Source organism: Limulus polyphemus, unplaced genomic scaffold (assembly GCF_000517525.1).
Source record: "Limulus polyphemus unplaced genomic scaffold, Limulus_polyphemus-2.1.2 Scaffold1356, whole genome shotgun sequence".
NCBI classification, from domain to species: Eukaryota; Metazoa; Arthropoda; class Merostomata; order Xiphosura; family Limulidae; genus Limulus; species Limulus polyphemus.
In genome coordinates, this window is record NW_013666966.1 from 222,099 (window position 1) to 247,140 (window position 25,042).

The following is a 25,042-nucleotide window of genomic DNA, read 5'->3' on the forward strand; positions in this document are numbered from 1 at the left end:
TGCAAAAACTATTGACGTTCTTAGAGACTTGAATGATTGTGAGATTATTCTGTCAAGTCTGAGCAATTAGAAAAAAGTAACATCGAATGAGATGTTTCTATCTTAAATAAGATGGGAGTTTTATCTACAAATGTAATTGGTTTGGCATCTGTCCCTCCGTGGCTGTTGGCAGTTCAGCTTTATTGTTTATATCCCAGAAGTATTATTATTCTATTTAGAATGCTTCCACGAATTCACAAGCATAACTCCTATGGCTTTGTTAGAAGTGGGCTCCTTTACAGATGTCCCTTCTCGCTATATTCTGTTCCATCTTTTGCCTTTCCTACCTACACCATCTGATGCTTTGCAGCCTATCCCTTCTGGCTATATTCTGTTCCATCTTTTGCCTTTCCTACCTACACCATCTGATGCTTTGCAGCCTATTCCTTCAGAATGTCGATGAAGACTTTCAGTGGTTGCCAGTTTTATCTTACTAGTGCAAAGGAGGTGTTAATATTCTGCCACTAGAGCTGTGCCGGATTTCATATAGGGGCTATTGCAGAATATTGTTGCTCTGTGAGACAATAAATTCCACACCCCCCCCCAGTGGCACAGCGGACTTACAACGATAGAATCCGGATTTTGATACCCGTGATGGGCAGAGCACAGATAGCCCATTGTGTAGCTTTGTGCTTAATTACAAACAAACATACAATAAGTGCCAAAACAGATATCTATAGTCCAGTAACTATGTGTGGCTATTATGACGAGTGACATTTCACCGAGATCTTTAACTTGGTGCTGATAAACTTTTTCTGCTTTCTTATCTAAATAATATCTAGGTTTTCTGTCTTGGCTGATTTCCACAGATCCCAGTGGTGCCAAATGTTAAATCCTCATGGGGGCATCTAATATTTGTTGGTGACGGGTTTATCTCAGTGGTGGATGTATAGCACCTGTGAACCCATGGTTGGTACCTGTAGGAATAATTTTGGAGCTGGAATTTCCGAACTGAAAAGGACAGTAGCTCGCTAAAGGAATACATGGTCCTACTAAAGAATTTTCCTTATAAGCACTTATGGTGCTCTGTGATGCTGCTGAGGCTTGTGATGTGTAATAAGGCTTTGATGAGGATGTATGAAGTACATACCGTAACCAGTCTTAAACAGGTGTTTTTCGTCATCTCAATCTTATCTAGCTCCATAGCACTCATACTGATTACTGGTGGTGCCTAATTCAGGATAGAGTGTATAAGACTTTTGCAGAGTATAAAAAGTTGATATACTTTAGCCCTCTTTCTTGCTGCAATATTTTCACTGCATCGATATCTTAGTTTATCATGTTGTTAATGTGGCTGGTGAATTTAAATTGTCTGTTAAACGTTACTCCAAGCTGCTGTAATATTTCTTCCAAAGGGAGAGCAGGGCCCGCAAAGGATGGAGAATGTTTGTCTTCGTCATTATGTAGAAGATAGCTGTGACTTTGTAGGACTGTTGACCATTCCTATATAATTGCATCATTAACTCGAGTTGTTAAGGGATGGTTCATTTTGTTTTCGATTTCAGCTTTCCTAGAGCCTCTGCTATACACCAAAATGGCGTCAGGAAAAGTTAGCACACGGCATCTGGTTGGACTGTCACGTCGGGCTTGGTCCATGGTATAGATGTTTAAGAGGACTGGCAAGAGTTATGATCCTTGAGGCAGATCAATATTGATGACGACGCAGCCTGATTTTGTCTTCATGATGCATCTTCTAGCAGTTAGTTCACTGATGCCTATTCCGTGCATTTTCAAGATCCAAAGCTATTGCCAAGTTTTTCTTACTAGCTTCAAAGCCTTCTCATGCATCAGCTGCAGGTAAAGCATCTGTTTTTGTTTTAACCATTTACCTTCAGCAAGAACAATTAATTAGATATTTATGAAAATATTTTAACTTTGCATCGACACTTTGTTTTTTAGGGTAGTCTCCCTTAGGCCTAAGCTCAAAAGGTTTCATTAGATACAGTGGTATATATGCGGATTTACAACACTAAAAACTGGGTTTCGATACCCGTAGTGGGCACAACATAGATAGCCCATTGTGTAGCTTTGTGCTTAACTATAAACAAAAAGATACATAAATAATGTATTTTAATTTTTGAAAATCCATAATTTCGGCATTTCTTAAGCAGCCTTTTTTAACCATGTTCACGGCCAAGACCTTTAAAAAAGGGCACCAAATATCTAAACTATACTCTTAATAATTTGACTGAAACATATTTCGGAATTTTGTCATATTATAGTGAAGAAAGTAGTAATTAAAAACTGCATACATTAACTAATTTGTCTGTAAATTAACATAAAAACACGATTACTTAATTGAAATCTTTATTGGATTGTGTGATGCTTCTATATTTTCTATTTATAAACACATCTTACTATTTCTTAATTGAATTTTACACCTTTTCTGCTCTGTATATAAATAAATATATATATGTTTGTTTGTTTGTTTGTTTGAAATTAAGCACAAAGCTACACAAAGGGCTATCTGTGCTCTGCCCACCACGGGTATCGAAACCCGGATTCTAGCGTTGTAAGTCCGCAGACATATATATATGTAAAATATAAAGTATATTTACATAAAATATATCTAAATACACTTTATTTTTTTAATATTGTTTGCAACTCATTCTCTGTGACGTGTTGTAAGATGTACTTTTGACCACAGAAGTTGGTTGAACTGTATTTATTTTATTTGTGTTTTTTACAGATCATGTTCCATTTTTCTCGATCTTCGCAATTTTACACGGGAAAGATCGATGAAATGGTTCAGTTTGTAGTTTGTTTTTGCATTAAACTAAATGTACCAGGTCATTTGTTCAAAATCACCAAGCTGCTACATTTGAAGTGCAATTTCTTATCAGTTCTAGTTAGCGTGTTCCTTCTTAGTTATGGCCATACTACATGTTTCCATTACTTTGTGCTTTGCCAAATATGCATCATACCTTTTCTTTATTTTAGTTTTTATGTAAAATCACGAATATATCTGAAGCAAATTACAATCTCAAATATACAGTACACAATATTATTATACAGAATAGTGAATATTGTTTGGTTCAGTTCTTTTAGTTATCTATTCATTTTTATTAACTTACGTTCAGGTTGACAACATTGTGTTGGCGTTATGATTATTTAGAAGCGAGTATTCATTCCTTTAGTTTCATTTATTTCCAAAATTTTACTGTAATTGTTTCTATTTATCCATAATTCACTTTCATCTGTACCTCAGTTGTTCGTTTCTTTAATAACAAAAACTACAGTGAATTTTCAAACTTTAAATATTAATCAATGTACATTCATGACGTTCGTGACACTGGCTTTCTGAATTTTGTGATTTTGTTTTGTTCAAGATAGTACATCTAAAACCAATACATACTTATTATACTGTTTGTTTGAATTTCGCGCAAAGCTACACGAGAGCTATCTGCGCTAGCCGTCCCTAATTTAGCAGAGTAAGACTAGAGGGAAGGCAGCTAGTCATCACCACCCACCGCTAACTCTTGGGCTATTCTTTTACCAACGAATAGTGGGATTGACCGTCAAATTATAACACCCCCACGGCTGAAAGAGCGAGCATGTTTGGTGGGACGGGGATTCGAACCCGCGACTCGCAGATTGTATAAAACAGTTTTATTGTATATCTCGAGATGTTGCATGTTTCTATATCTCCAAACATAGAATTATCAATGTACACATGAACTGAACATTTTATTAAAGTAAAGAGGGCTGTTTACCAATTCTGTCAATCACATCATGATTCTTTTTTATCATTATTTAAAGGATGAGAAACACAAATGTCTATTAGCCTTTGTTTGTTTTTTCGTTGTTTCTCTCTCATGAGGTGTATATCTATGAAATATCGATTTTAGAAAGATGGGTACAGCAAAGAATACAAACTAGCCTTATTTTGTTCATATATTCCTTTATTCAATAAATTTCATTATTACGTAAATCTATCTGTTGTTACATAACAGCCTTCTGTTTGCCTGTTAAGGATTGATTGCACTTTATAAGAAAGATGTTTGATGACTCGTTCTACCCTTGGAAATACGTCTTCCATTATCGATCGAGCTTATTCTGGTGACCATAATTATGCACTATTTCCCGACACTGCAATTTCCATTGTAACACGTTCTGCTACGATGTCAACCACAAATCTTCACAAAACTTTCACTATACATGAATGTCGGCTTCCAAAACCACGTCTATGTTCTTCAGTCATTTTTTGCATGAAAATAGCTGTTGATTATGAAGTGTGATTGGAATCATGCGAATATTTAGCTTTTGAGTGTTCATCAACTTCGCATTTTCGTTTTTATATTATTAAGAGACCAGGACATATGTCTAGCCTCATCGCAGTGGCTTTTTGAGTCAGAAGGATAAGATCGTTACTTCCGAATTACTTGAGGTGGTGTTTTGGGGCCTTTTGTTGTGCGTATTTTTCTGCTTCCATAGAGATCCTATGAATTGCCTCACTTTATAAGATTAGCACATGCTAATACAATGGCGCGTCGCCGCAAATGCGAGCCAGAGCAAAATAGGTGATATTACGGATACACACACATATGTATATAACACTGTGGAAAGTATTATAGATAAATCTCGCTGTATGAATAGGCTTTTACAATCTGTTCAGCTATAAGTATATTCTGTAACAATATCTTCAGCCATAAGTCTCTTCTGAAACAATATCTCCAGCCACAAGTTTATTCTGTGACAATATCTCCAGCCAAAATTCCATTTTGTAGTAATATATCCAACCATAAGTCTATTCGTGGCAGCATTTTACTATAGAAAGGTCAAGAATTCAATGTGAGCCTAATATGTGGCTAAACCTATCACTTGTTTTGCCGTGACTCGCATCTGCTTTGACTCGCACTGCATTAACGTTTCAATTTTATCATAATGTGCGTCTAATCCTCTGCAATAAAACACTTATATAATATTTGTATAAAATGCAAATACTATTTTTGTCTGCATTAGTAATTTTGCTTATATTAACTGAAATATATTTAATTTACCTCCGACATGTACATTTGTTCCTTATAATAGTTTAACTCTTTTCCTATTTGTATATAATTTGTGAGGTTGTGAATGTAAGTACACCCCACACTAAGTGGGTTTTACTTCAAATACCCCTACGACTAGAACATAGTTTATACTGTTCACGGTGTTATATATATATGTGTGTGCGTGCGTGTATGTATTTTTCATAAAATTTGTTGTTCGACATGTTATATAAAATCTCAGTCAAAACCTTTCTGGATGCAACTACCGTAAACCATTAAAAAACATTTGCCTTCCACCCTCCGTTATATTTAAGTGGTTTACTTTTGTTAAACGTTTTTACCATTATATTTGAGAACTAACGTGTTGGGTGAGTTTAAAGAATTGGCGCAAAGTAAAATAAAAATACTCTGGAATAGAAGGATCAAAGATCAGCTAAGACAAGACAACTGCTTGCTCATTTAGCGATTCTCTAGAAAAACTGGTATTGATCCGTGTCTTTGTGACGCAAGTTCGTTTTTATGAGTTGAGATGGTTTCGAAAACGAGGCTCAATTTATCTCGCACGTAGCATTTTATCACAGTAGCGTTTGTCCCTTTCTCACTCCTAGCAGAACGAGAAAGAAAGAATGCGTCTTCCTGCTATGTTAGTACAGTACATTTCCAGTTTTGTTTTTGTTTTCCCTCTTATCTTGTGAGGTTTCTTGTATGTGGTTGGCACCCGCGCTCTGGTAGAGTGTAACGGCTACACTGATGAGCCACCATACTGAGCTAATCTTAAAATCACGCTTCTTCAGTGACGTACAAGAACAGCCTGCTAGAAAAACAGAGGCTCTCACAAGATGAAAATTATTTGAATAACTCAACGTCCTCTAGTTAAAAAAACATTGGTTAACTTAGGTCAGCTGTGCGATTTATTCGTACAACATTATCAAATAATTTCAAATCCATTTAAGTATTTTTGATATTCATTTTAGAAACATAATTATTATTATGGTATTGACTGTTATAGCATTTTCTTACAAAAAAATGTTCCATCTTTAATAGTTAAAGGTTTATTCCTACTTTAGCAAGAATGTTCAGCTATAAATGGCAATAAAATTTGTTTCACTATCTTTCAAAAACTTATGATAATGGAGATAGCTAATTAAATTATAATGGTAAAAAAAATTAATTGCAAAAAAAAATTGGTATGTGGTCGATTACCTATTCACCCACGTCAGGCCGTCATGGCCAAGTGGTTAGGGCGCTCGACTCACAATCTGTGGGTTGCGGGTTCAAATCCCCGTCATACCAAACATGCTCTGCCTTTCAGCATTACTGTTTCTATTCTTGTGGTAATGCTCTCGTTGGTGGAACAAAGACATTTTCTCTCGTTTTGTTCCTTAGAAGACATATTTAAAAAATCGCACTGTTTCAAGTACAACCTTAGATTTCAGTAGGTCACACTTAGTTCGAAAACAATGAAAGGTAAATTATACAATTAATCGTTCTTGTTTTCAGTCCAGAGTGCTCGAGCAAATCCGTGTCAGAGTTCTGCAGTGTTGGTTAAAGAGTAGCCCAAGAGTTGGCGGTGAGTGGTGATGAATAGCTGCCTTCCCTCTAGTCTTACACTGCTAGATTAGGGACGGCTAGCGCAGATAGCCCTCGTGTAGCTTTGCGCGAAATGCATAACAAACAAACAAACAAACACCCACGTCAGCACCTGAGGTAGAATAGGAATTAACTGTTTTTGATGGCCTAACCTGTTTGTAGTAAAATTTCGAATAAAACGAATAGATGTATTATTATTTTGTTGTTGTTTTTGTTTCAGAATACTTGCGCAAAGCTACACAAAGATGCATCTGTACATAGCTGTTTCTAATTTTCAAACGAAACACTAGAGGGAAGGCAACTAAGCAACGGTATCTACACTAATCTTGGGCTACTCTTATATGACAAAATAGTAGAATTTGACCGTCACTCTTATAGCACACCCATATCAACTGTTAAAAAATTATAATCGTCTCACGCACACATTTGGTTGTTCTGTAACGATGAATACCATAACTAAGGTATGTAACATTTGACTTGGCTCATATTCGCAATTTAAACTTATGTATTCTTCATTATTTTCGTCTACAGTCTACTGTATTCCGTTAAATGACTAAAGTTGTCCTTAACTATTCATAAAATAAAACGTTTGTTTTACTGATGCTGGCTTTTATTAGGTCATTATTTTTTCTTTGTACGAGCTTTGGTAATGTATATTTATAAACCTTTTTCGCATCAAATAGTTTTACAATTTGGCAAGTTGTTTGTGTTTGCAACACTTAAGACAACGAAATATTAATGACAGATGTGACTATCATTTAGGAAAAAAGCATTCTCTGAATATAGATTTACGACTACGACGAATTCATTAGATGCAGTGAATTGACCATTAGTCAGAGGTTAAAGTCACAGCAAAGATTCATCATTCATTTGTTAGTTGTTCTAATTTGAAATATCCGAACATATTGATAAGCATTCAAATATTATTTTCTTTCGTGTTGCTCTTTTTTTATCGTTGCTCTGAAACTTTTATTTTAATGATACATCTTGTGTAGTTGAATACGTGAAAACTTTTAATATCACTCCAAACAGAAGCGATGTAACGGTTCAGTGTGGACATGATCAGAATACACTTAGAAAGGGAATACTTTATTCTATGCAAGATACGTCCATTTCTCTGCCATTACTTCCTGGTCAGTAATATGTTGAACTGAGAAGAAGGTTTCAAATGCTGATGGAGGAAGAACTGAAGATCAAGGCATAGAAACTAGTTGGAAAATATAAAAACAGTAAACAACCACCAACCCGTGGGCCTTCATCTAGGAAACTACTGCTGAAGCAAAAGTTTACCTCATAAGATGTCTTCTAAATATTGTGTAAATACTTAAGTTTTTTAGTTACAGCTCATTATGAATTTATGTAGGGACTGAAGACTGAGGAACATAGTTTTAGCATAAGAAATATTATACAAGATTCAAAAATAAAACGAATAAACCGGTTTATTTCGTTATGTTAAAACGATTCGAAACATCACTACTTTTTGTTTCTTGAAAATAGCCCTACAGCGTAGTTCCCTTGAAAAAGGCTCTGTCGTAGAGTTGTCGTGGCCAAAATAAACCACTCCTCTCTCTCTCCTAGCTTCTCATAACCCATCTAGGTACGAGGAGAGCAGTTCTCCAGCACATATTTCAACAGTCCGATCGCACAAAACTCCATAGGCGCGCCCCCCAGTGGCACAGTGATATGTCTGCGGACTTAGAACGTGGTGGGCAGAGCACAGATAGCCCATTGTGTAGCTTTGTGCTTAATTACAAACAAACAATCCATAGGCGCTGCATCCGGCGACTTCACCAGTATGTCTTCGTATGAAATAGCGTAAATGTCCATTTCATTTTCAAGCTGCTTCAGATATGCAATAGTTGAACGAGAGGTAATGACCAGAAGCTTTATCTTGGAGAACCCATTCCATCATGGCGTCTTTTCTATAGGGAAATACGTTTTGATTATGTTTCATACCATTATCTGGAGCACGTAGACGACTTTTGCCACTGACCTTCATGTCGGTGGATTCTCAAGTGTTATAAGACGCTGAATTGTTCCAGCTCTCCTTATTGGTTGTTCTGGTGTCACAAGTTGATCCTTATTCCATTATTTTCCAATGCCATTAATAACGTACAGGGGATATTCCCCTCTTGGAAATTCTAACCCCTCGAACTTGTCGCCTCTTTATGATCTGTTTTAACGAATATTTTATGTCAGAAAGGACTGTTACAAACACTTCCTAAAAGTGATCAATATTCGATGAATCACACCACCTACATGTACAGTGCCTTGCAAACGTATTCACCCTACCAGTAATATCACGTGTTGATGAATACAAACAAGTTAAACAATTTTTTAATTAACTTGTTTTTATTTAAAGCTAATGATCAGTTTTAGATTCTTGGCTGACTGAAGCAGGTTGTCCTCTAGGATTCATCTGTACATTGCACCAGCCATCTTATTCTCAATCCTGACAAGCTTCCCAGTCCTTGCTGATGAGAAGCATTTCCATAACGGGATGATAGTGACTGGGTGATGTGCTGTGTCGGGCTTGCGCCAGACGCAATGCTTTTAATTCAGACTGCCACATGTCTGCAGTATCATTTGCATGTATTGTCACAAACTTCATACGATATTTAAAGTGATTCTTTTTCAATAATGGCTTCTTTCTTGCCACTTGCCCATACAAGCTAGCTTTGTTTAGGGACCAGGATATTGTCGATGTATGAACACTTACTCCAATCTCAAACATGGAACTTTGCAAATCTTCCAAAGCCACTACTTGCCCGGCTACTTAGTTTGGAAGAGTGGACTGATCTAGGTAGTGACTTGGTGGTATGAAGTACTTCCACTTCTTAATGAAATTTTCTTGTAACCTTCTCCTGATCTGTGCTTCTCTACCACTTTATTCCTGACTTATTTGAAAAACTCCCTGATCTTCATGGTTGGTTTGTCGCATCACTATTTGAGTTGTGGCTTGAACAAATGCATTTACTCTGAAATCAAGTTAAACCACTTTGATTACACACAGACAGAGAATATTACACCAATTTTCTGACCTGTTAAACTAATCTTTTGAACCTTAACTGATTTAGGGTTGCTGTAGCAAATGGGGTTTAATACTTATGCAATTGAGAATATTCTAATTTTCTTTGAAAATCTAACTTACATAATATCAGCGTTTTTTTTTTTTGTTTTTGTTTTTTTAGCTTTCTCAGTTTGGAGTAAATTGCTTAAATTCTAAATATAAAGTCATATTTGAAAGTTTCAATATTGCAAGCTCAGATGGCAACAAAATGTGGAAATTTTGCAGGGGTGAATACTTATGCTAGGCAATGTACTTTTTATACAAGCTACTCCACAGCGACTTAAAATCGGCTATGTTTAACACATGAAATACTGATTTGCAAATTCAAAAACATTTTAATATAATGTCCTCAACCATCTGTAATCTTTTTCATTCCAATATATTCTACATTTTTTACTAATATTTGTGATCTTGTTCATCGCATCTAGGTAAAGTTTAACAAAATATTTCTGTATAATTTTATCCCTGTAAAAGTGTTTTTTTTTTTTTACTTGTTTGTTGCTGCTATTTTGTTTTTGGTTCGGTAGGAAGTAGCTACACAATAGATTATGGGTATGAAACCCTAGTTTTAGCCTTTTGAGCTTATGGCTGAACCACCGGCGGGCGGGAAAGTAGAAATTCAACTGCAATAATTTTTGTAGTTTGCACATTAATTTTCTACAAACTGGCAAGTTTGAAAGAACGCTAGACTATTTTTGTTTCTCCTTTCAGTTTTTGAAACGCACGCGCAAACACACATACGGATATATATATTGTTGCGTCAGCAAGGTCACGTGACGCCACTTCTTTCTCGAACCTTCGTGAATTGTCGGGAGATTACTAGACTGGGGGTATTCTTGTATATATAAGATGGTCACAACGTGACGGGACAGTGCGTGTAGTTAATGAGTAATTGAATGTATGCGGACAAAATATTGTTGGCCACGTGAGACGTGAATTATAGTGTTGTTACAGAGCGACTGTTGAAATTAAGTGTATCGTAAAGTTGTATTCGGAAAGAATAAACCAGTTTTATTTAAGAAAGGACTTGTGTCGCTAAAGTTTCGTAGGAACGAATTTACGGAAAATTAACTAACGATTGAAGGCGTAACAATAAATATATATACAAGATTATTAAAAATTGTTAATTTAAAAAAGAGGAATAGTGATCGTTGTTGTTTGTTATAAGATACAAATCTACAAAAAGGGCCATATACCGCTGGGACACAGGGAAGGGCAATAGAAATCGTAAAAAAAATACAGAAACAAGATAGCTAGTTAAAGTGAAAATACAGTCGAAAAAAGTAAACAGGCTTAAGGTTCGAGACCAAAATAAATAAAATTTGAGAATTTAAAAAAGCTGCAAATAGGGATAGTAAACAATATAAGCATACAAGGCTGAATATACTGTAGACGTTATTTACTCAAGCTACAAGTCCCTATTTTGACTCCATGCTGTTAACTAGAATTAATTTTGGTGGATTTATTTGTTTGTTTTGTTTGTAATTAAGCACAAAGCTACACAATGGGCTATCTGTGCTCTGCCCACCACGGGTATCGAAACCCGGATTCTAGCGTTGTAAGTCCGCAGACATACCGCTGTGCCACTGGGGGGCAATTTTGGTGGAGTCAAAATAATGACTTCTAGCTTATAGTCAGCTTCAACGATGGCTACTCTATCCGCAGTATCTACAAAATCCGCAAACAGGCAGTGTGAACTATAATTCTACATTTAGGATTGCCAATCACCGTGATTGCGGATACAATGCTCGAAACTGAGCTTGATGATATCTTTGAACTATGGCTTAAAGATATCTGTTGTAGGAGACTAGCTGATACATGATGATTTACTGTACTTATTGACTATCTGATCACATTAGTTCGAGGTATAAAAATTTTAGCTGCAACTGGAACTTGTCATGGATATTTGTTTAAAAATATAGTGAGCATTTATAGTTTCTGTGTAACTAAATTCTCTGTATATAATGCATAGCAATGGCCATATATATGCCTAGACTAAAACACAACCCTCACTTTAATATTATGTCTATTGTTTTGTTTTTTTACTCCTTCACTTCATACATAATGTAGGGGTTGCTCCCTAAAAACATTGATTGTATATTGTACAAAGCATTGCGTGTCTACATGTTACAGTCATCTGATATTAATCTATTATTAGCTGATAATTCCTGTTGCACCCTGTACTTAAGCTTCTTATAGGAACAACAAATGTTTCTAACAGAACTAACTTCAAGGGGTAAAGGTAAGGAGTAATCGTTTACACTAGCATTATGATTTTTTTCGTTTAGTTTGTGAAAAATATAGAAATAACTTAAAATGTATCCTACGCAACGCGCAATGATCCGTTTACTAATATTGCCAGGTTTGATTGTAATACTTTCGTCCGTTTTTGCTGTAGGTTTGCGGAACAATAATGATAAAAAAAAAGAACAAATGGGCGATCTCTATTATGAACTACTATGAAATAGCTTTAGAATTCCTCTATTCTATGCCATGTATACTCAAGAACCCCTGGTAGTTTCATGATGATCATAGGTCGGGAAATTGTAAAAATGTTCTTCAAGGACTAACAAACAGATACCCGCTTTATAATACAGATTCGCATTTTAGTTTATCATACTTGTAAATTTTTATCGCTATCATCTGACTGGATCATTTGTTTTTCAGGAGTAAAGCTTTTGACTGTTATTTAAAACTATTCAAAGAGTCTTCAAGCAATGATGTGGTTTAGACTGTTAAATATTATGAAGTAGGGCTTAATCACTCTTAAAGAGTCAACGGTGTGATAACATTAGTTTTAGTATTTGAATAATAAGTCACATGTGGGTTAAAATAGGGACTCTCCATATAGTACAATCAGGTTGTAGGCTGTTTTGTAATATAGTTTCAGGAACTTTTAAGTAAAATTCTTAATTTGTTACATTGTGTTTAAATCGTCCTTACCAGTACATATTGCATGAAGATAAAAATTAATTAATAAAAAGGGGGAATCCTGTGTGTTTTTAACGTTTCTTTGTACTTATTTTCTGAAATATTTGCTTCTTAAGAAACCTACCCTATTAAGTACTTTTTAAATTATATAATTTATGTCGTGTATGTTGATCCCTTTATCTGATGATAAATAGGTGTCCAGCTAAATCGGGCATGATAATGGATGGGAGTCTGACGTCATAAAAAAGTGCAGTACTAAATTAGGCGTGAGACCAGATAACGTTGCTCGCACAGTAAGGTTAACTGGTACTAGTGTTACATCAGACCTTCGGTCTCGAGATAAAATCTCAGATCGCTGCTCGCGAGAATCGTGCTAAAGTAGACAAACAGTGAAAGACTGGAAGCACATATTCAGGAAATAAGCTTCATTAAAGAGTAAAACGAAAACTTTAACATTATAGGGTCACTGAAGGTTTGAATGCAATGAACAAAATGGATATTTCAATTAGTTTATTTAGCCTTACACTATATAATTGGAATGCTGATGTATAATATCATACTTGCATGTTCATTACAAAACTCCATCTTTCCAAGTTTTCAGTTCCGCAATTATATTGCCATTCGCATGAATTTCACCTTTTACCAGTTTGTGAAATAACTTATATTGTCAAAAGAATCCCTCTACCATTGTGTTATTCCATTAAATTTCGTCATAGTTATTTTAGATGCTATATTCTCAGTTTTGTAATTGTATGTAGAAAATAACAATAGTGACTGCAATAGAGCCGCCATTACTGATAACTGGACCAAAGATTAAACGATACAAGCTTCTATGTAATCATTTTTCTTAAACACTCAAAACCTAAATAATCGGAATGTAGTTTCCGAACCAACATAAAAAGTCATACTCTGACTCCAGTTTTATAAAACCGTTACATACTTTGAAAGAAGTGAAGAATTTACCATAATTGTTCTCAGTTTAACTATAAAAGTTTTAATTGTGTTTCCATAAATTGCTATTTTTTTTAGAAATGTCGCGCAGAACTACACAAAAGGTTACTTACATACAGCCGTTATTAATTTTAAGCTGACAGGCTAGAGGGAAGGCAGTTAAGCAACAGCACTCACTGCCAGCTTGTGGACTACTTTGTCTCACCTAATAATGAGATTTGACTGCCACTCTTATAACGTACGCGTTTATGAACGAAAGGATGAGAAACCATGAAACCTCGTACTTAAAGTCTGAGCATGCTAACTACTAGGTAAAGCCCAGTCCTCCATAATTTGGTTCTTTTTCAACTACCCTCATAAGATAATCCTAAACTTTTTGTTTATTTGTTGTTATCCACAAAGCTACACAACGAGCTATCCGAGCACGGATATTGAAACTCAATTTTCATTGGTATAAGCCCTCAGACTTTTCACTGAACCACCAGAGTATATCCTAAAATTAAAATATTCCGTGAGAATCCCCCTTTTGATTTTATTTGAGATGTAACTAGTAATAAAACAAATAATATTCGAAACAAATTTTACTAGTTTAACTGATCGGACTATATTTCAAAACCCTGACTAGAAGGGATAAACCAAATTGTGTCAAACTTAATATAACAGAACGTTTTAATAAAAAAAAGAAGATTTGTAAAAATACCTTTTCACAATTTTCAAACACTAGCAGTTAGGGGGATACTTGACCACCCAAAGGATGCCGCTTCAGTGAGGGGTCGTCAAGTGAGTGGACATATACCACCCTGATGGTTACATAACCATTACATAATATAAACACCTGAGTGTTACACATGTCATGTAATATGCCGACACTTGACGGTTACATAACTATTACATACTCTCCCGACACTTGAGGATTACGTAAGTGTTATATAATAGACCTTGATGGTGATGACGTCCATTAAGTGGAACCAGAGGGCGCGTTGCTAGGCCGACATGACAAACGGACGTTGACCAGAGGGCGTGTTTCTAAAGCCACGAAGTAGCACCAGAGGGCGCGTTGCTAGGCCGACATGACAAACGGACGTTGACCAGAGGGCGTGTTTCTAAAGCCACGAAGTAGCACCAGAGGGCGCGTTACTATGCCATCATGATAATCTCATCGAAGGGTGTCTCAAAGTGTCTCAACAAGTTATCATTGTCTAGATTTATAAGTAAAGCATTGAATACAATTTACAAAGGATGGCATTCAGCAGAGCTGCATATAGGTCTCAACTTATGTTTTTGTTTTCATTTATATATATATAAATGAAGTGTTTCTATAGGCGGACATGATTATTATTACAAGGTTTATGAGAGGATGGTCTTACTAGACATATTGAGTGTATCTTACAAAGACAGGTGATGTTACTATACTTCTATAGGACTGCATACAGATTTCAACTTGTCTCAAGTTGTGTTTATAGTTTTCATGTGGGAATGTGGTAAGTCTTCAGATTTACAATGCTAAGATCAGGGGTTCGATTCCTTTCGGTGAACACAGCAGATAGCCCGATGTGCCTTTGCTAAAAGAAAACACACACACACTTCATTTATATATTACATATGTTTTACAAAGACGAATGGTGTTACTAGGTGGATTGTGTTACAAAGGTTCTATTGTCGGATGGTCTTACTAGGCATATTACATGAGTCTTAGAAAGATGGACGGTGTCCTGTACTTCCATAGGAGAGTATACAGATTTCAATTTATCTAATACTATGTTTATAGTTTTCATTTATATATTACCTGTGTTTCTAGAGGAGAGTAACGTTACTAATATATTTATTTCACTGCTTAAAAGTTTTCATTATATCTAATGTTTTATAATTATTTATCGAGAAAGCCGGTTGTGTTTTTATTATTTAATGTACTTATTATAGTTTTAATTTCTATGTTTAATCATACTTTTTGCATTTTCTGACGCTTTATATGTAAAACACTTTCACTTGTATAATTAGTATATATAACATCATGAAAAGGATGATTATTTAAATATCTTTCTTAGCTTTAAGCTAACTGCTAAATTTTAAAGGATTACTACTAGAACATCTTACCTTCTGTATTTATCTTGAACATATGGGTGTTCTAATTATGATTATTATCGTTGAACATAAATGATAGGAAGTTCAACACCAAACTGTGGAACACTTCACTCCTATTGGATCTTTTACTAAAAAAGAGAGGGGCTGTTAGAATTCAAAGTTCAGTATGGCAGATAATTTTACAAGTAATTGCAAAAAGTGTAGTAGAATGTTAATAGACAAAAATAGGATAAATTAAACTCAATTGTGATTCAATAGTTATGTACATTGCTATATGTTAATTCTTGCCTGTACTATTATGTAGAGATGATACAAATGCCATCCCTACTATCTTGTTTGCATTGTGTTTCAAGGATCCATATTAGCCATCACCATATTTACTTCCTTTTTTGAAAAGTTCAATATGGCAGTTAATTTTATGAAAACAATTGAAATATGTTGTCGCTATTTATGGTTGGTTATACATTCATAACTACAATATAATTATCATACTTAATATTGTTGAAACTCTACATAATCATACATTTTCGAAATAAATTCAAAACAGTAGATTGTAAATTTAATGTTCACCATACATTAGCTTAACTAGAACTTTTGTATATCACTAAATTTTAAAGTCCGTAAACATAGCTTACTGGTTCTTTCACTATACATAGTGATACAAAACAATGAATGTGTATTCATTATATTATATTTCTCAAAATTTCACGGGACATGTACGTTTCTTAATATACATCAACAGCGTAAACAAAGTTTGGCTCGCTAAAAAAGATATATAAATCTTTAAAAATCAGACAATAATTAATAGTGATGTTTATTGTAAATATAAAAAGCGAACAACTTTTCATCAGTATAGGTAATATGTGCAATCATAGCTTTCTCTCTCTCTCAAGATGTGATGGTCCTGAAAAGATCCTTAAATTTCAAGTGTTTAAACAAAATCGCTTCCTTCAAAAGAAGAATAGCCTTCACTATCTTCAGTACCAATCTTCATTTGAAATATATGATGACTATCTTTTATAATAACAATGGCCCAATGAAGTAGTAATTGTGGAATATTTGAATGTTCAATCATATGATTGCGTAAATTAAACAAAACAAATAGGACACTCACCAAAATGATTTGTATGGAGATGATTGTACATTTTGAAAAATTCACCTCAAAGTACACACTATAGCTGTAAGTAGGTTTATACATTCATTTTACACACTTGTATACATAATTCAAAACAAAGGAACTCTCTTCGAAGTGGCGCCAAAAGGTAAAACCCTGTAACCAATGCTTTCACCTTTGTTCATTAGTCACATGACCACTACGTGACAAACAATCAGCTCTCTGTCATGTAAAGAAATCAAGAAGTAATATATTTCATCTGATATATCATAACACAGAACACTGACTGTAAAAATTAGAATATTCTCATATAGATATTGAGAATATTGTTGGTCAGAGCTCGTTGGGTCGGCTGGAAAAGTAATACCTAAGAAAACCTAGTCAAAGGCTTACTTTTATCACCAGTTCTTTGTAACCTCTATATAACGTTTCTGAGCTAACACCTTAAAATAAACACTCTAAATTCCAGGATTTGATTGAGATATGTTAAAAATACATTTGTAATATGGACACATATTTCAGAAGTAATTCTAAATTTCATGAAGTACGTGAACAGACAACATCCAATGATACAATTGACGTTAGAAATGAAAGATTTTAAGTTACAATCAGAATTAACTTTTTTAAATATGTAGCCAGAGACAGAGGCTATGATCATGAAATCATTAATATGTTATACATAAACATAGCAATAGATTAAAAATGGCATCATATAAAATGTTACAGGGAAAGTATAAAGTTGATAACATAAGAGTTTGCTTTCCATATGTCTAAAGTTTGTCAACAGTAATAGGCAACATATTTGAAAAAATATAAATTGTAGTGTAACATTTGCTCGGCGTTTTAAGTTAAATATATTTCTCACGGGTATAAAAGATAAAATAGAAGAAGTTGATAAATGTGAGATTTATAAAATTCCTTGTGTCTGTGGTCGAGGTTACATTGGCCAAACGTGCAGAAGTTTAGAACCAAGGAACATAAAAATGCAGTAAAAAAATATAAAGTAAATGAATCGGCCTTAGCAGAACATGTGGCAAGCACATCTCATATTATAGGTTGGAATAATGTTAAAGTAATAAATCAGATGAAATTATAATGTGAATTAAATATTAGGGAACCACAGATATTTAAAAAACAAATATAATGTGCTGAACAGAGAGGTTGGTCCAGGTTTAGAAGAAGTGAAGTACTGGGCATATATTTTATAAGTCTAGATGGCGCCAGAGGTCTGTAAATATATGTAGTTATGTAAGTCTTAATCACATTTCAACTTTTACTCCTGAGAATGGTAGTGCAGAACACCGAAACATGTAGAATCTTTGTAGGATTAGTACTTAGTTGTAATAAATTTTATTGTGTATATGACTATGATAGGAATAGGTTCACAGGTGGTGGCAGGGAATTAAGTTGACGAATGTAACGCTCAGGTTCTTCATAATGATTGTTGCCACGTAATCGTATTGGATCACCTAAGTTGAATTATTACTTAGTTACTATTTTTTACTAGTTACCAATTATTAACTGGTTTACATCCTATGTTTCGACTGCTAATCTTCTGCCATTTTTAGTTCCCGGAAGTCCTAAGAAGGATGGTGTTTGTGGTGGTAATGGTCGGAATTAAATTCTGGGTCTTAAATTCTATAAGTGTGTTATAATTTAGATTGTTGTTTGTTTGTTTTTGTTGTTTTTTTCTCAGATTATTGCATTTCATTATATGGTATTCTTCTCTGACTTGATGGGTTATTGCAAATAGATCGTTATTACAATGTCTTGTAAATCTATTCAAGAACATAATATTCAGTGTTATTTTTTATATACTAAAAGGAAATTTCATGAATATATTTAAATTCATTAGCTGTTTTATAGCGCAATGGGCTATTTGCGTTCTGCGTGGAATTGAACTCCAGATTTTAGTAGTGTAAATCTGGAAACTGCTTCTGACCCACCAGGAGACTTTAGATTTAAGAGATTAACAGGATGGAAGCAATTAAATCAAATGAGTTCTTATTAATATCAAGATTTTCTGATCAATTACTTTGCACATCAGTAGATACTGCAATGGGGGTAACTAGTAAGAAGAATGATAAGGAGTTAAACTACATTAGTTTAATTATGAAAACCAATGAAATAATTTATGGTAATTCGTAATGATGAACTACTCAGTAGACACTAAGCTGTCTCAAAAAGTATTAAAAACTCCAGACAATCATTCAAGAATAATTCTATATTTATTTGCTTAAATGCTATTCGCAACGTTTCTAATGCAAACGATTTAAAATTAAACAGTAATTGAGAATAATTCATAAATTCTTGAAAAATGTTCCTGTTGTCAACAACAAATGATATTAACATGTGGGAGTTAGGGGCATTAACTACATATTTTAATTAGCATCCCTTATTGCAATAAAATCTAATCATTTGTAACAGATATCTGTTCTATATAAGCTGATAAAAACGTAGCATTGTATGGTAATGAATTTTAAGGAATGCAATATCCGGTACACAGACAAACAAAGTAAATAATTCGTTTGAATACGAAGTGATCGTGGATGGTATATATATATATATATATATGTATCAAAAATGTCTTCATAAAACTATTAACATGCTCGATTGCTAACAAGAACGCAGTCTAGAATTTGATTTTATACCATGCAGTAAAATACTAAGATACGAGTTTTGAAACTGTCAATGTAAGTTACAAAGTATTTAATCAGTTTTTGTTTATTGTTTTGGACTAAGGTGAATAAACACACACAAATATATATATATATATATAATATCATCATATTCTATTTTGTTATTTCTAAATGTGCCGTAATAATTTGTTCATCTTTGTGTAGATTAGTTTCATTTGTTTGTTTTTAATTTCCTTTTACTATTTTATATTTTCCCCACTTTTATACACTAATTTTTTGTTGACTTAAATCTTTATATGCTATGTTGCTGGTAGTAACTTTTAGACCATAAAATGTAAACATGATAAAGAAATACGTGTCATGAAGGCAAGTGGATGTCGTCACTTTAGATTTATTTTTTATTGTAAAGTGGTTAGCATCCATACTAACCTTCACTATATTATTTCCTGGTTTTTATAGAAATTTAACAGTTGAGTAACATTATCACAGCTCTATCTCTAGGTCTTTCTAGGAGATTTATTTATCTCTTTTTCTTTACAGACATGTTTTAAAAACAATAGCTCTTTTATAATTAGTTGAAGGTTAATTATAAAAAAGCGAGTGATGAAGGATAATTATAAAGAAGGCTAATTATAAAAAGCGAGTAATGAAGGATAATTATAAAGAAGGCTAATTATAATTAACTGCGTATAATGAAGGGTATTTATAAACAAATGCGTGCAATGAAGGTTAATTATAAAGAAATGCGTGCAATGAAGGTTAATTATAAAGAGATGTATACAATGAAGGCTAACTATAAACAAATGCGTGCAATGAAGGTTAATTATGAAAGAAATGTATACAGTGAAGGCTAACTATAAACAAATGCGAGTAATGAAGAGCAATTAAGACCAAGTTAAGTGCGCATTCATCTCATCGCAATTCTACATTTATCCTAAACTTTATATGGTGGTAGATGTGATATATTGGATGATTTCTTAAATTAAATCATCGCATAAGTAATGCATCCTTTTATTAAATGTAAGTAACTGGAATCTTTGAATATAGTACATTGCTTAAAATACAAGTAAAATATACACTGTTTCTCAACAATATTCTATCGTTGAGAAGACAACAGCTGGTGTTCAATAGTGGATTTGTTTGTTTCAGAATTTCCGTTTAAGTAATCTTTCATTTAAACATCCAGTTGTTGTAGTGAGATTTTATGCATCAGTAATTTCATGCTAAAGATTAATTAAAACTTATACTGAAACTGTCCTCTAACAAATAACACTATTGAAAATACTCTTGATTTAACCTAAATAAGTGTTACGTAATTCCATAGGAGGCTGAGAAGGTAGTGATGGAGGAGGTCCAGTGAACTTCACCAAGTTAATAGTTCTAAGATGACGAAATACAGTTTCAGCAGATAAAATATTTGTCATTCTATGTTGACATTATTTGGACTCCAAAATAGAATAAAAAATATTAAGATAAACTGATTTTACATCATCTATGAAATACCTTGTTATTGCAAAGAGTCCTACATAGTACATTGGAGAAACAGGGCGACAGTTTCGTATAAGAAAGTATAAGATCCATAAAAATACAAAACTCCGTCATCGCAGAATACGCTTTTGTATAAGGACATATAAGAAAATTACAAGCTCATAGAGACTGACAAGTTTCAGAAAACCGAAATAATTAAGGAAATTTTTATTAAAATGAGATACAGGTTGAAGATTAGCATTATATGGCTATCACGAACTACCATGCAAGGATACACACACACACAGCTATGACTTAAACCAAAACCACAATCTCTTAATCAACCAATGAAGTTTCAGTATCACCAAACAATCACACCCTACATCAACAATTTCATCAAAAACTTATTAACCAAGTAAAATAAATTCTTATTTTGACCTAAAAAACTTCAGAAATGTCGTCACTTTAGATTTATTTTTTATTGTAAGGTGGTTAGCATCCATACTAACCTTCACTATATTATTCCCTGGTTTTTATAGAAATGTAACAGTTGAGTAACATTATCACAGCTCTATCTCTAGGTCTTTCTAGGAGATTTATTTATCTCTTTTTCTTTACAGGCATGTTTTAAAAACAATAGCTCTTGATTTTTCTAGTGATTTTTTTTAGGGAATGGATACTTATGTGTATTTTCCATGAATTAACTTCACTAAGGAAGGTGTTCCCCTTTTCACAAACACATCTCACTTCTTTATACAGAATTGGAGTTAGTTTGTTTTTGCTCCAAGCTACACGATAGATATATCTCAGTTTTTTGCAGAAGATGAATAACCTTTTGCATATTTGCCACAGATATAAGTTTTAATTTTCTAAAAACAATATCTGTTATGCTTTTCTTTGTTTTGCATTACTGTCTCAGATCTTTATATGGAACTTATCTTTCTGTATAATATACGAGCGCGGGTTAGCTCTGTGGTAGAACCCTGAATTTCGAAGCTGATGAGTCAAGATCGAAACTGTGCAATACCACAAAATATTCACCACACTTAAACTGTGGGTGTGTTATAAGAGTTACAGTCAATACCATATGGTGGATTGCGAGTGGTAGGAGGCTTCTGACTGGTCTTCCTTCTTCTGGTCAGTAGTTCAATATTAGGGACATGATGACCCGATACTGTGGGTCGAAACGTTGTAATAATTAAAATCAGAAGTTGCCTAATGTAAATATTGCTGTATTTTTGGATTAGTTATTCAATTCAGTAGGCTCCTCACTCAGTATTAATGCAAAACATGATTAAATTGATAGAATAAATATACATAGATGGTCAGAATAGCAGTGGTAAAACTATATTATTTCGAAATGCAACGTATCTCACGTTGGGCATGGTAGTAATATTTCAAGCCGTAAGATAATACTTACTCGTTATAAAAGTCAAACAACTCTTAGACAATAGTAATACTGTTCAGGTCGTAACAAAGTACTTTTATTCTGTATACTCGCCGCTGTATATACAGTTTTTATGTTTTTGCCAAGGTTTCATACATGTTGTTTTGCTTTATCGATTCAACAAAATAAAGAAAACGTGTTTCTTTTCCAAGATTGAGAAATATGGCTTCACCGTGTCATTACTTACACTGACTTCTAACACCATACAGCAGTCGAGAAAAGAAGGTCAAAAGAACAAGACGCATTGTGCACCATCCGTGTTCGCCTACGTGATTAATTACTGTTCCTCGGAAAGAAGGCAAGCAAGGAAGCCTCTGTAGTCTATTTAAATAATGCGTTCACATCTTTAAGCATAACACCTACTTATTTATCTACAACGCACAAAAATAGTGGAAGTCGATTCTCATTGTTAATTCAACCTAAGGCCAGATAGAACACTAAATGCACTTCCAGCTGAAGGTTCTTTGTGCTATAGCAAGTTCGTAGGTGCCAGGTTGATATTTTTACGTTAATATCCAGAATGTATGCTTTCAGTTTAAAAAAAAAAATCAGTCAAAATACATTATTACTGAATATTGTTCAAAACTATAGTGAATATATAAAATATTTTAACATAAACGTGCATCTTGACAATAGCTCCATAGCGTAGTTTCCATTGAAAAAAACTCAGTCGTAAGTTTTCGTGTCCATAATCTAGCTAGTTGACGAAGATGACGCCCATTTCAACAGTCTTATTGCACAGGAGTTATGTCTTCATATGGAATAGCATGAATGCTCGTTTCATTCTCCATATCCTTAAGGTATGCTATAAGGTATATAACCATACCCTGTTGGCCTCATTTCCGTACAAAACCAGTATTTCTGTAAGGTACAAATGGTTCAGAACATTGGTTTGATAGTAAATAGAGTTCACCTTGACCTTTGTATCCACTCTACTGACCCTTAACTTGCCACTTGCGCGGTAGACAGCTATTATCATGATTCCCTTTGAAAAAGTTACGGTAACGTACCGTGTACCACATGTTTGGAAACTTTTTCACCCATTGGCACGAGACTTATTACAGTTATCAAGCTACATGTACGCTTCTTTGATTGTCAGCTTACTGCTATTTATCCTCTGCTAGGTACAATTCATAGAATTTACTAATTGTGGAAGTAACTTGTGTACACGTGACTTGTGTCGCTTTTCGAAACAGGGGTTCTTTTTATTCTGTTGCGTAATGTTGCCTAGAATATATGGACGGTTGGTCTCACTGACTTTTGTGTTCATGGATCTATTACAAGATGGCATACTTCGCTTATTACGGCTGGGTACGACTTGTTGCAGGCCCGTTCTGGATGGTGTCTTTGTCCCAAAGTTGATCCATATTCCATTGTTTTCCAATGCTGTTAAGTCAAGGGATATTACTCTCTTGGAAATTTTAAATCTCCATTTGAACACATTTTTATGATCTGAGTTTACGAATATTTTGTTTTAGAAAGGAATGTTACACAAAACTTCCAAAAGCTATCAATTTTCATTAGCATTACACTACTTGTGAAACAACAAACAATGGCAAAATGTAGCACTTTCAAAAGCATGCCACTCCACAGTTACTTGATATCGACTGTAGTTGTCTCGTAACATACTGATTTGCTAATTCAAAAAACGAGATGACTGAGATGAGGTTTCTATTAGTTACGTGTGTATTGTTTGAAATGTAAAGTCGTAATTAAACATTTGCATATAGATTTCCTTCTTTTTACACTCAAGTCTACTAAAAATTACAAATATCCATGTATTGAAAATATATCACTTACTAAGATTACGCACCTCATATCTGGTGAGTGAGTGTTCCTAGGAGCATTGATTCACTATACGTTATCATGTTTCACGCTATATCATCCATTTAATTTCATTCTGCACGTGATCTACATAAAATTCTTTGGGGATATACTCTGGATGAGAAAAGAGAGACCTTGAAGTGAGGTGAACTAACGCTACCAAGTGCTAAACTTTGTGTTATATTAAGCTTCCACTTACAGCTGTAAATAAGACATTTTCTGATGCTTATGAGTGACCGTTATGGTCTAACACTGTCTCCCACTAATGTTGTTAGATTTTGACTGTAATTTAATTGATCACTTAATATTCCTTTGTGTGTGTGTGTGTGTGTGTGTGTTTGCCACAGTAACACTCAGTTAAATGTGTGTAAAATGTTTCGATTGTATAAAAGGACAACATTTAATATGTTTCGCTTCTGGGCACTCCAAGTGTTCACATAAAAAATATTAGAGGCTAAAGTAACTTTTCCAATCATAAGTTCATTGATTTCTAAAGTATGCATAGGGTACCTAATCATACAACTGTTTACAACAGTTTCACTTATGGAATATACCAAATATGAATTCTGTTCTGATTTTTGAATTGTAACGAATTTGTTATTATATATTTATTTTAATATCAACATTTGTTTAGATTAAATTTATATTTAGAAACATACATAGCTTATACTGTTAAATATTTATTGCAAAACTCCCGCCTATTCTCTAAAGTTGTAGCAGATTCTCGAGAGTAAGAGTCAACAATATATGTGTGTACGTAAACACTTAAATTCTATCGCTACATAATTTGAATTTTCTAGAAAACCTTCCCATGGCTATAAATATAACCAATGGCCCGCGCCAGAGAGAGCATCTATTATTATTTCGCTATAATCAGTGTGTTATAAAACTTAGGAAGCT

General features: G+C 34.0%; 1 protein-coding gene across 1 annotated transcript in view; it reads left to right on the forward strand.

Annotated features, from left to right (window-relative positions):
- The window catches only part of LOC106463238 (protein turtle-like), a 195,765-nt gene that overhangs the window by 127,293 nt on the left and 43,430 nt on the right, over positions 1–25,042 (forward strand). The window lies entirely within an intron of this gene.